The sequence below is a fragment of the Spermophilus citellus genome (genome assembly GCF_964194105.1).
Source record: "Spermophilus citellus genome assembly, chromosome: 4".
In the NCBI taxonomy this organism is placed as follows: Eukaryota; Metazoa; Chordata; class Mammalia; order Rodentia; family Sciuridae; genus Spermophilus; species Spermophilus citellus.
Window position 1 is genome coordinate 166,192,784 of NC_138185.1, and position 10,142 is coordinate 166,202,925.

A 10,142-nucleotide genomic window follows, 5' to 3' on the forward strand; every position below is an offset into this window, starting at 1 on the left:
CAATGATGCAGCCCCACTCCAAGGGTGAGGCCCAGTGATCCTGACAGTCACTGATGTGGATCTACCTTCCATGGCTGAAAAAGCTGGAGCCTAATGTTCACCATGGATGGCAACAGCAAAAAACACATCCACTCAGGGAGAAGTGAGCTTGTGGGCACTGGTGGGCTTCCTTCTTTCCACTTTTTTTTTCAATTTTTGTTTTGTTTTGTTTTGCATTTGCTGAGTGGTATTCAGTTAACAGAACAATAATTATTTCACATAAGCTGCATCAGAGACAATTGAAGTTGAAAAACTATCATCCCTGTGTATAAATAATTTCTGCAGCACACCAAAGAGAACCTGCTTTAAATTTCTATGCCAATTTACAACCCCATACTGTAAGGCAAGGTTAATGGCTATTGAAAATACCACCAGGACAGACACATTTGCTAGTGCGTTAACTATACAAAAAAGGACCTGTTCAGTTTTAAAATGAATCTTACATAGCCTTACATTCCTCCCCCACCACCCACCCTTTTAAAGGAGTGAGTTGGACACAGGAAGATTAAATACTTTAGAGACACACACACACACACAAAAAAAAAACTGAGCTAGAATCAACTTATTTATCATCATTATCTTCTTCTTCATCTTCCTCCTCCTCCTCCTCCTCATCTTTCTACTCTTCTCTTTTTTTGCTGTTTTCAGCCTTGACAACTCCCTTTTTCACTGCATTGGGTTTTCCTTTAGCTCCGTAGGCAGCAGTATTATTTTTGTACTTTTCCTTTAGCTTAGCAGCTTTCTTTTTGTAAGGCTGCTTGTCATCTGCAGCAGTGTTACTCCACATCGCTCCCAGTTTCTTTTCAATATCACCAATGGATAGGCTGGGAGTTCTCCTGCAACTTGGGGGCAAATAGAACAAGAAGGCCAATGGACACCTCTTGAATTTCGTTTTTGTTTCCCCTTTAGGAAGGATATAGGTTTTCATTTCTCTTTCATAATAGGCCTTGTTTGCCTCTGCCATGTCTTCAAATTTTCTCTTTAGCAGATGTGGTCTCCCACCTGTCTGAGCACTTCTTAGAAAACTCTGAGAAGTTGACTAACGCATCTGGGTGCTTCTTCTTGTGTACCTCCTGGCAAGTTTGCACAAAAAATTATTTGATGATATTTTGTCCCTTGGCTTCTTAGGATCGCTTTTGCCCATGTTTAGTTGTTTTCCCTCAGCTAGGCACCGAGTCACCCAGTACCTATCCAGAACCCACTGGCCCTGGCTCTGTCTCTATGGAGTTTGATATATGGACTCCTTCCACGTTTGCTTCCTTCTGGACCCCCAGTCTATTGGATACTGCTGTCCACATTCAGGGTGGGTCTTCCCCTCTCAGGTTACTGACATCCCCATTGTCTGTGAATACCATCACAGACACATCTAGAAGTGTGCTTTACTACTTTCCTAGATGCCTCTCAATTCATTCAGGTTGATGATCAAGATTAACCATCACACCTCCTGAACCCAAATCCCTTTTAACAAATCCCACTGCCCCCAAATGAGTCCTATGCCACTAAAAGTTCAGATCTGCTAGACTGACTTCTTTTAAAAACTTAATTACATTTTATGAATTTTTAAAGAATGTGGTAGCATTGAACATTCAGTGGTGTGTGGTTGATATTTAATAACTAGCTCTTTGGAAAAGAAAAATATCTGTTTTATAGAGGATGCCAATTTCTATTTTGTAGATATACTCACCATGACTGATGTCAAGCTCAGCACAACATCAAAAAACTTGCAACGATCCTAAAAATACATGATCACTTCTTATGATACAGTACAAGCTAAAAGGCATACCACTGTGTGCTAGTTTATGGTCAGGTCTGATATAGAGTTAAAAAAAAATAAGAACAGAGGATCAGTAACTTCGAAGTAAGACTATCTTGGTTGATAATTCTAATTCTTCTAGTTACAACATGTGACCCTCAACAAGCTGGTTTCCTGTCTCAATTTTGTGTATGTAAAATGGGGATAGTAATAATAATAATTACCACTGCATGGGGTTAAGTTTATCCTTTCTTTTCAATCACATATTCCAAAAGACCTACGTGCTTCCCCTTTTCACACCCTGACAATTTGTCTGCTTTCCAAAGAAACCTGTGAACTGCATGAAGCCAAAGTGTTCCTTTCTCCTTTGGTTTCATATCCCCAGTGATCAGAAAAGTGTTTGGAATATATTAAAGTTCTCAATAACCATATGTTGCCCAAACAAAAGAACACATGTGCTCCACTCTCTTTTCCTGCCCCCATAACAGGAAATATAATAGATTATGATACTCAACTACAAGATGGTAGGTACTCTAGGGAGCCTCTACCACCCAACTGGAACTAGCTCATAAGATAAACCCATTTTTCCATCTTGCTAATAAAGGGTCCTGAGCCTCAAGGGGGAAAAAATATCCAGTGAGTTCTCAGAAAGCAACTACTCTAACTTTCCTAATTTAATAAAAAATCATATTTTATTATTTGAATAGGAACTTTGGCCCCAATGTGTGAAGAGAGGAGAAAAGAAAGTTAAAGAAAAATTGGTAATTAACAGTTGATCCACATTCCAGTAAGCTAATTGCAATGCAGATCCAGTTTTCCTGTGGTCATTTCAATCTGTGAATTTTTTTTTCTGTCAGCTCTAAGACTGTGGAATGAAGCAAGAGGACACAAAGCCCGTTGTCAAACCCCATCCAACACTAACACCAGCCTTGAAGCCAGATCCTCATTTTCAGTTCAATGTCCAAAGAGGATGATAATAGAGAAGACTTGAAGTTCAAGGGAAAGTTCTCCTCAGTAACTGAGCCCTTTCCAGTGGGGAAGCTTCAGTGATACTGAACTCTGGGCTCAGTTGTTCCACTCCCACACTGCCACAGTACCTGGTATGTCTTGTCTTACTTGGTGCCACTTACCTCCACTAGGGATCAGTTATTCTTGTGCATTCATTCAGCAAATATTTATTGAAATTAAATTTTGTAGACACTAAGTAATATATGTGTATGTTTATGTGCATTTATATACACACACATATGTACATACACATACTTAAATACACATACATATTTAGTCTTATATAGAGAGGAGTTTGCAATCCACTTAAATAGTTTGCATATAAACAATTATAGTACAAGGTAGAAAGTAATGTGATACTTGCAAGTATCAACAAAAATCAGAGAATTCTGAGAGAGCAGTATGCAATTTCAGCTCAGGCTGGGGAGAAGAACTGCAGATAGACTGGAGAAGGCAGAGGTGAGTACAGGGGAAGGATACAGGCACATGGAGAGGAGGTGAATTGAATGGTATGGCTGAGATACAGCTTGACCAGACAGAGGGTGTGGGAGGGGAAAGAATGAAAACAACACTGAGGCCATTTTCTTAAAGGCCAGGCTAAGGTACAAGGAAAGTAGGTGTTTTAATATGAAACAGCAATCATGATAAATAATTAAAGAAAATTCACCAAGGAGCAATGATGACAAAGAAGGCAGACAGAATAAATAAAATAGGATGCCTCTTGGGAACTTATTTTAATAATTCAGAAACAAAGGTCTTATTTGAGCAAGAATGTTAACAGGCTTGAGAGTGTAGATTTAGACAGCAAGAAAAAGGAGAAAGTCATCATGATTCTGAGGTTTGGGGGTTAGGTATCCAGGAAAATCCAACACACTCATCCAATACACCATCATGACGCTCTTGCTGTGTGCCAGCCATTGCACTCAGAGTATTCAGTGCCAAAATACTTCTGATGGAGCTTATACTCTATTAGAGGATCAGACATTACACTGAGACGAGAAAGATGGTGAGTTGATAGCTATGCATGGAATAGGGCTGAGGAGGGACAGGGGACACCCCCTAGGAAAAGGAAACTGTAGCAAAGGCCCTGAGACCTTAAAGAGGGTGATGATGAAATGGAACACGGGAATCAGAAAACAGAGGGTGAGTTTGGGGCATACTAAAGAAGAGGAGCCAGGGAGCACCCAGAAGATACCAAGGCCGTTGCTAGAAGCTGAAGGCATAAAACTTGTGGTCAGAAGAGAAGGACTCCTGCAGGAAGGTGACACTGAGGCAGTGCATTTGGCCAATTACCAAGTGGAGGGATGGAAGATGAATGGGCACAGGAGATACAGGGGACTGGACAGAGAATCCTAGGGTATGCCCTCTCAGTCCTGGGAATCCCCAGGTATTCCAGCCGGGGCACTGAAGAGCAGATCCAGGCGATGGAGGATAGAGAGCTGAGGAGTTCAAGTGGAGGTTTCAAGGACTAAGATAATAGGTCAGGAGCTAAGACCTGATCAGGAAATGAGATCAGAGAGCAGCTCACCCAAAGTCATGTCCAGGGCTCAAGAGCCTGGGCTCTGCACTGCTTGGTGCCAATAAGGGCAAAAAACAGAGGCTTGGGAAAGAAAGAGAGGGAAGGGCTGGGGGCAAATGCTACCTGAGCTGACATCAATACAGAGGGCCCTGGGGGTGAAGACCATAGACGGATCCTGTATTTTGGCTGTTCTGTATGAAAGCTAGTCCTGCCAAGTCCAAACACACCACGTGTTCACAGAAAATGTTGACCTTTTGTTCTGCTGGGAGTGAGTAGAGCAGGGATAGAGAAGGGAGTTGTCCTGGAGAAATCTACAACTAAATTAATGGCTCAGAAAGGCTAGGAGGGTGATGACAGCTGGTCCCTCTCACTTTTCTTTCCCGTTCTTGGAGACACTTTCTTTTCCCGTAAGATTTGTTGATTGTTGCTAAAGAGCAACACAACACATGCAAATCCTACATTTATAAGAACAAGAAACAGGAATTCCTTTTTGCAACACTGTTATAGACAACATTATTACAGGGAGGGGTTTTACAGAGTGCTGCTGTGGGACTCCCTGAAGAGACTCAAATCCTGCCAAGTGAGGCCATTTTCTGGAATGTGTTTGGGTACAGACAAGAGGTTGACAAAAATGGGTGCCTCTGCCCTTCCACTGAGGCAAAGTGATACACAGCCTGTAATTCTCACGTTCTCTCTAGCTTTAAGATTCTCTCCACTCCTTCAGTGCTGGTCTAAGGAAGTGAATTTTAGTGATTAATTTTGCCACGTTTGCCATTTTTCACTTGCCCTGGTGATAATTCTTATAGAAACCCTAGAAAACAACTTTTCCAAATGCTTATTTATCTACATCCACATGTGGACTCGAGAGCTTAATCTATTACTCAATGAAACAAAGATGTTCTATTTTCACATTTCTTCTGAAATGTAACCAGTGGCTTCCCCCATCCCCTTGTCCCTTAACTATTGCCCAGAAGATGAGAAAAAGGATGCTGCTCTCTTTCCAACACCTCATCAGGGGTATTCCCCTTCTCAATAAAGTAGGTATTCTGCAGCTTGAATCTAATCAACTGCTGACCAATTTTTCAATTGTCTAAACCACACATCATAGAATTTACTGATGCATATGTAATGCTGATGCTGACATAAGGCACACATTATTTCATATATAGTGAGTTCTTTCTCTAAAAAGGTGACATTTTGTGCTCAAGAATTATATATTTTATTTTAAAAATTTTTCCCACATTAAATGGCAAGAGAGTGCTGAGTACCTATTCACACAGGAATATTCCAGCTCTCCAGATGTAAGTAACCTTACTACTAAACCCTTAAGAAGTAGCTAGTAAGAATGGCAAGGGAGGACCAAAACAGTGAGATTAAGAGGAAATTGGTAAAGTAGGCATCACCACTATGGTTACAGAAGAGAAAGGGATATGCCCAGATCCTGTGCTGGACCAGGAATATGAGGACAAACCACAGCATCTCAGAAGACTCCTGGGACATAGCAAGAGGAAAATTTGTCTGAGGGTCTGGGACAGGGTGGTTGAATCACTAGGAAGGGATGTGAAGAGGAAAAGTTGGTCTAAAGTCAAAAGAAAGGAGGTGAGCCCTGTCAGGAGCTCAGTTCCAAGACTCAAAGTCTACATGCAAGAGGAGCTATACCAGAGGGCAGCTGATGCCCCTCTGTGACAGCTATGCTGGCCCAAAGGGCTGTGGTGTATGGCACCTTCACCTGGTCACAGCTATGTGCCTGGACACTTGTAGAGACATGGGGCGGGGGGAGGTGGTTCTCAGAAACAACTAGTTTATCTTGATCTTATAAAGTGACCTGATCCTGAGATTCATGTGCTGAAATGAGAATAAGCCAAGTAACTCCAGAACCCCAGTGGCCTGGCACAACAGAGGTTTCTAGCTCATTCACACTGCAGATCCAAAGCAGGTTGGCAGAGAGCTGAATTATAATGCATTCTGCTGTCATATATAAATAACAAAACAAAAAGTTAGGGGGAAAAAAAGAACCAAAGAGTACACACTTATTAAAAAAAAGAACTAAAGAGTAGTCTGGCAATGTCTGCACTTCTTATTATCTCTGATCATCTTTTTCTTAAACTTCTAATTTTCACTTTATGCAGTTTGACATTATTTATTTACTGAAATGTTCTTTTCTATTTAATGTCACTCACCTTCTTTTTGTGTGTTATATCTTTTGTCATGTCTGTATTTTTAACTGTTCTACATCACAGTTTTTGTTTAGATATGCCTCTTAATGAATATATAGAGATTTTGTTTATATTTTTGTTGGCTCTGTTAAAAGTCTCTGGAATTGATAGAATGAGTTTAGACACTGTCTAGCCATTCCCAAGTCCATTGATTTTCTTCCTGGGCCCATAGTTCCCCTTGGTGTTAGGTGTGGCCATGTTCTAGCTAAAATATGATGAGTAAAGTCTGTTTATTTCCTTTGGCTCTAGCCTCTTTTTCTGATTTACTTGCCAATAGCCAAGGCAACCCTGTAAAGTACAGGTGAATAGCAGAGCCTCTATCCGTCTGAGTCCTTCGATACTGCATGGAGCAGAGGCCCTGTTCTGCTGATTAAATTATATAGAAGAGCAAAACTAATTTCTCTTATGCAAAGTCACTCAGTTGATATAGCCACACCAGCTAGTGTAAAATAATGCAAGAAACGGTAAAGAATGTGGAGTAGCTCAGTAACAAAAGGCAAGATCATATAGTACAACCTTAAAATTTGGGCAGCCAGGAAACTGAGATTGAAGGCTAATGGGATGGAGACCCAAAATCTGCAAAGGCAAAACATTTGGAGAAAATATTGTCACTGGGCTGGTGAAGTAGTTCAGTGGTAGAGCACATACCTACTTAGCACATGTGAAGCTCTGGGTTTGATCCCTGGCACTGAAAAAAATAAATTACTTATGATTTGCAAGGTAGATAAAATGCCTACTGATCTCATAACTTTAGGGAAGGGAATTCAATGAAAGAATGTTAGTAATGTAGGCTAGTTGACAAGGGTATATTTTTTAAAGTTTTAGGAGTAAAAGCTTATTATGTAAGAATTGGTTTAGTTTTCTGATTTGAAAACTAAAAGAAAATAGAGTCCAGAAATTTGGAGCTTAAGGAACAGGAAAAGCTGACTGATCTAGAACACAGACAGCAGCAAATGTGGTTGAAAATAGATTTTGAGGAGTTATAATACTTTGAGATTCAGTCCTAGAGCCAAGCACTCATTAAGGTTGTGGTATTCCCTACCAAGTCACCCCAGATCACCACCATTTCACCAGGTGAAAAACGAGAGGAAAGAAATTGAATGAGAAAAAAATTAGACTCAAGTATTATGTCTAGAAAAGAAATTTGGGTATGGTTTTGAACATAGGGAGCTTCCTGATAACTGTTAAAAGACTTTTTGGGGTTGGGGGTAGGGATTGAACCCATGGCCTTGTGCACGGGACACAAGTACTCTACCAACTGGGTTATATTCCCAGCCACTATTAAGTACTTTGAGAGAATTGTATAGCCTAAGTATCTAGAGTCTAGTGTGGTTCTTTTTAAAATTTTTTCAGGTGATTTAATATAACTTAATACTACTTTAGGAACTTAAGAACAAAGAAAGTGGCTTAATGATCCTGAAGAAATTTCTTCTGTGGTAGCTTTTATATTATCAAGAAAGATCCTATTTTCAGTTTTGTGTGAGCAAGTTTTTCTAGTGTAGGAAGATATAAAGATGAAATTTTGTAAATTGTATCTTAAACTTTTATCATAATTTCCAACATCCAAACCTAAAAATTGTGACTTATGGTTAAAATGCCTTAGGCATGAAGTTTCTGCTCAAAATTCCAGTTTTCCCAGTTCCTTCCAGACCTCAGCCAGGACTTAAGTTGATATGCAAATAGAAGAAGCCTGGAACACTCAGTAGGAGACAGATCTGAGGCCCAAGGAAAAAAAAAAGAGTAAAAGTGTCTTAATGGGAACTCAAACTAGATTAAACCAAAGAGTAAATTGTATGGCATTTACTAATTACTGGCCGGTCAATTTTTTCTAGGACTTTTGCCTTTTCCTAGATTCTATGTTTTTTTTGAGCTCATGATTTTTATCCTACAGACAAGCTATTGTTTTTCTGATAAGTTCTATTTTTGATCAACTGGAGTTTTTTTAAACATTGCAATGAGATTTCACCTGAGAAAGCTGCAAGGCCTTTTGTGTTATGTGTTACACTTGTGTTACGTGTTGTATGTCGGTATGTCTGTGTGTATGTCCATATATCCTGCAGTGATATGACAATTGACAGATGAGAAGCGCTCATGAAAAATTTAAAAATGGATCCAAATATCTTTGATTCACGTGATTCAAATGGTTCAATTTAAATTGGGTAAACAGATAAAAGTAAAAATGTCTTTTTTAAAATTAAGCTTATAAGTTTTTCTAGGTGTTCAAAAATAAAACCTAATAAAATGTTGATGTCTATGAAATAATCTGCTTAAATTCAAAAATTCACAAGTTTTGTTTCAAAATGTGAACAAAAGGAAGTTAACAGATAAAAAGAGAAACTAGAAGGTTCTAGGTATGGATTTAATAGAGGGAAAATGTGTTTCTGGATAAGAGAGTCTATGTGACTAAGTAATCAAGAGGGTTTAAGTAAGTGATATAGAGAAGGTCTGTGTAAGTTGGTTATAAGTGTAAGTTTTTGAGCAAGTAATCTTAAAGAAATTAAACAGCTGGTTAAACAAGTGCTGTTGTTTTAGAGAATTGTGCTATGTTATTTCTTTAAAAGCTAAACTTGGTTAATATAAAAACATCAATGTAATTGGTGCCATTAATGTGTTCATATCTTCCAGGTATACAAGTCTGTAAGGTAGAAGCTTTAGAAAGCATTATATCAAGCTGGTGTTCTAAAATTGTATGGTAATTTTAGGCTTAAAAGAAAAACATGTTGAAAATTTATTTATATCATTTGTGTTCTATAACTGTACTTATTATCAATAAGTTATGTAAAGTTCCATGTTACTTTTTTTTTTTAAAGAGAGAGTGAGAGAGGAGAGAGAGAGAGAATTTTTTTTAATATTTATTTTTTTAGTTCTCGGTGGACACAACATCTTTGTTGGTATGTGGTGCTGAGGATCGAACCCGGGCCGCACGCATGCCAGGCAAGTGCGCTACCGCTTGAGCCACATCCCCAGCCCAGTTCCATGTTACTTTTTACACTGATACAATTTAAATGTATTTTTAAGTTAATGAGAGCCTAATCTATGTAAAGGTTTTATTGCAAAACACAAAAGTACTTTGCTACTTTTCTACAAAAGGTTAAAAGCTTTCAGCCTTTCTTTAATTCATGTTTTAGATGTGATATTATGTTGTGTTAGCTAATATTCATGTGAACTTGAGCAACAATTTATGTAGACTTTGTAAAATGATGTCTAAAAAGCAAAGATCAGCTTCAGAACTATAGTATTTAAGATTTATGAAGAGCCCTGCCTTACTTGAGATAAGGCTCTATGTCCCATCTCACTACATGTGAAGGTGACTATGAAAGAAGTAGGCCAGATTTCAGTACATTTAAAGTTGTGTCCAAAGGTTAGTTTTTGTCACGATTACCAGGATCTCAAACAGGGGATTATAATGTATAACTCTGTCAAAATTCAAGGTAGCCATTATAATTCTTATTACACATATAAAGCACAATTTTTTTTTATATCTCCAGTAGTATACAAAGTATATTCACACCAATTTGTGTCTTCATACCTGTACTTTGGATCATCACATTCCACCATCATTAATAACCCATGCCCCCTTCCTTCCCCTCCAATCCCTCTGCCCTAT

The 10,142-nt window shown here is 38.8% G+C and overlaps 1 pseudogene across 1 annotated transcript; it reads right to left on the reverse strand.

The window, feature by feature from the left end:
- Positions 1-601: 601 nt before the first annotated feature.
- On the reverse strand, positions 602-1,183 carry LOC308648261 (high mobility group protein B1-like; annotated as a pseudogene). Its single transcript has one exon. The product of its transcript is annotated as a high mobility group protein B1-like (transcript).
- Between the last annotated feature and the right edge of the window lie 8,959 nt (positions 1,184-10,142).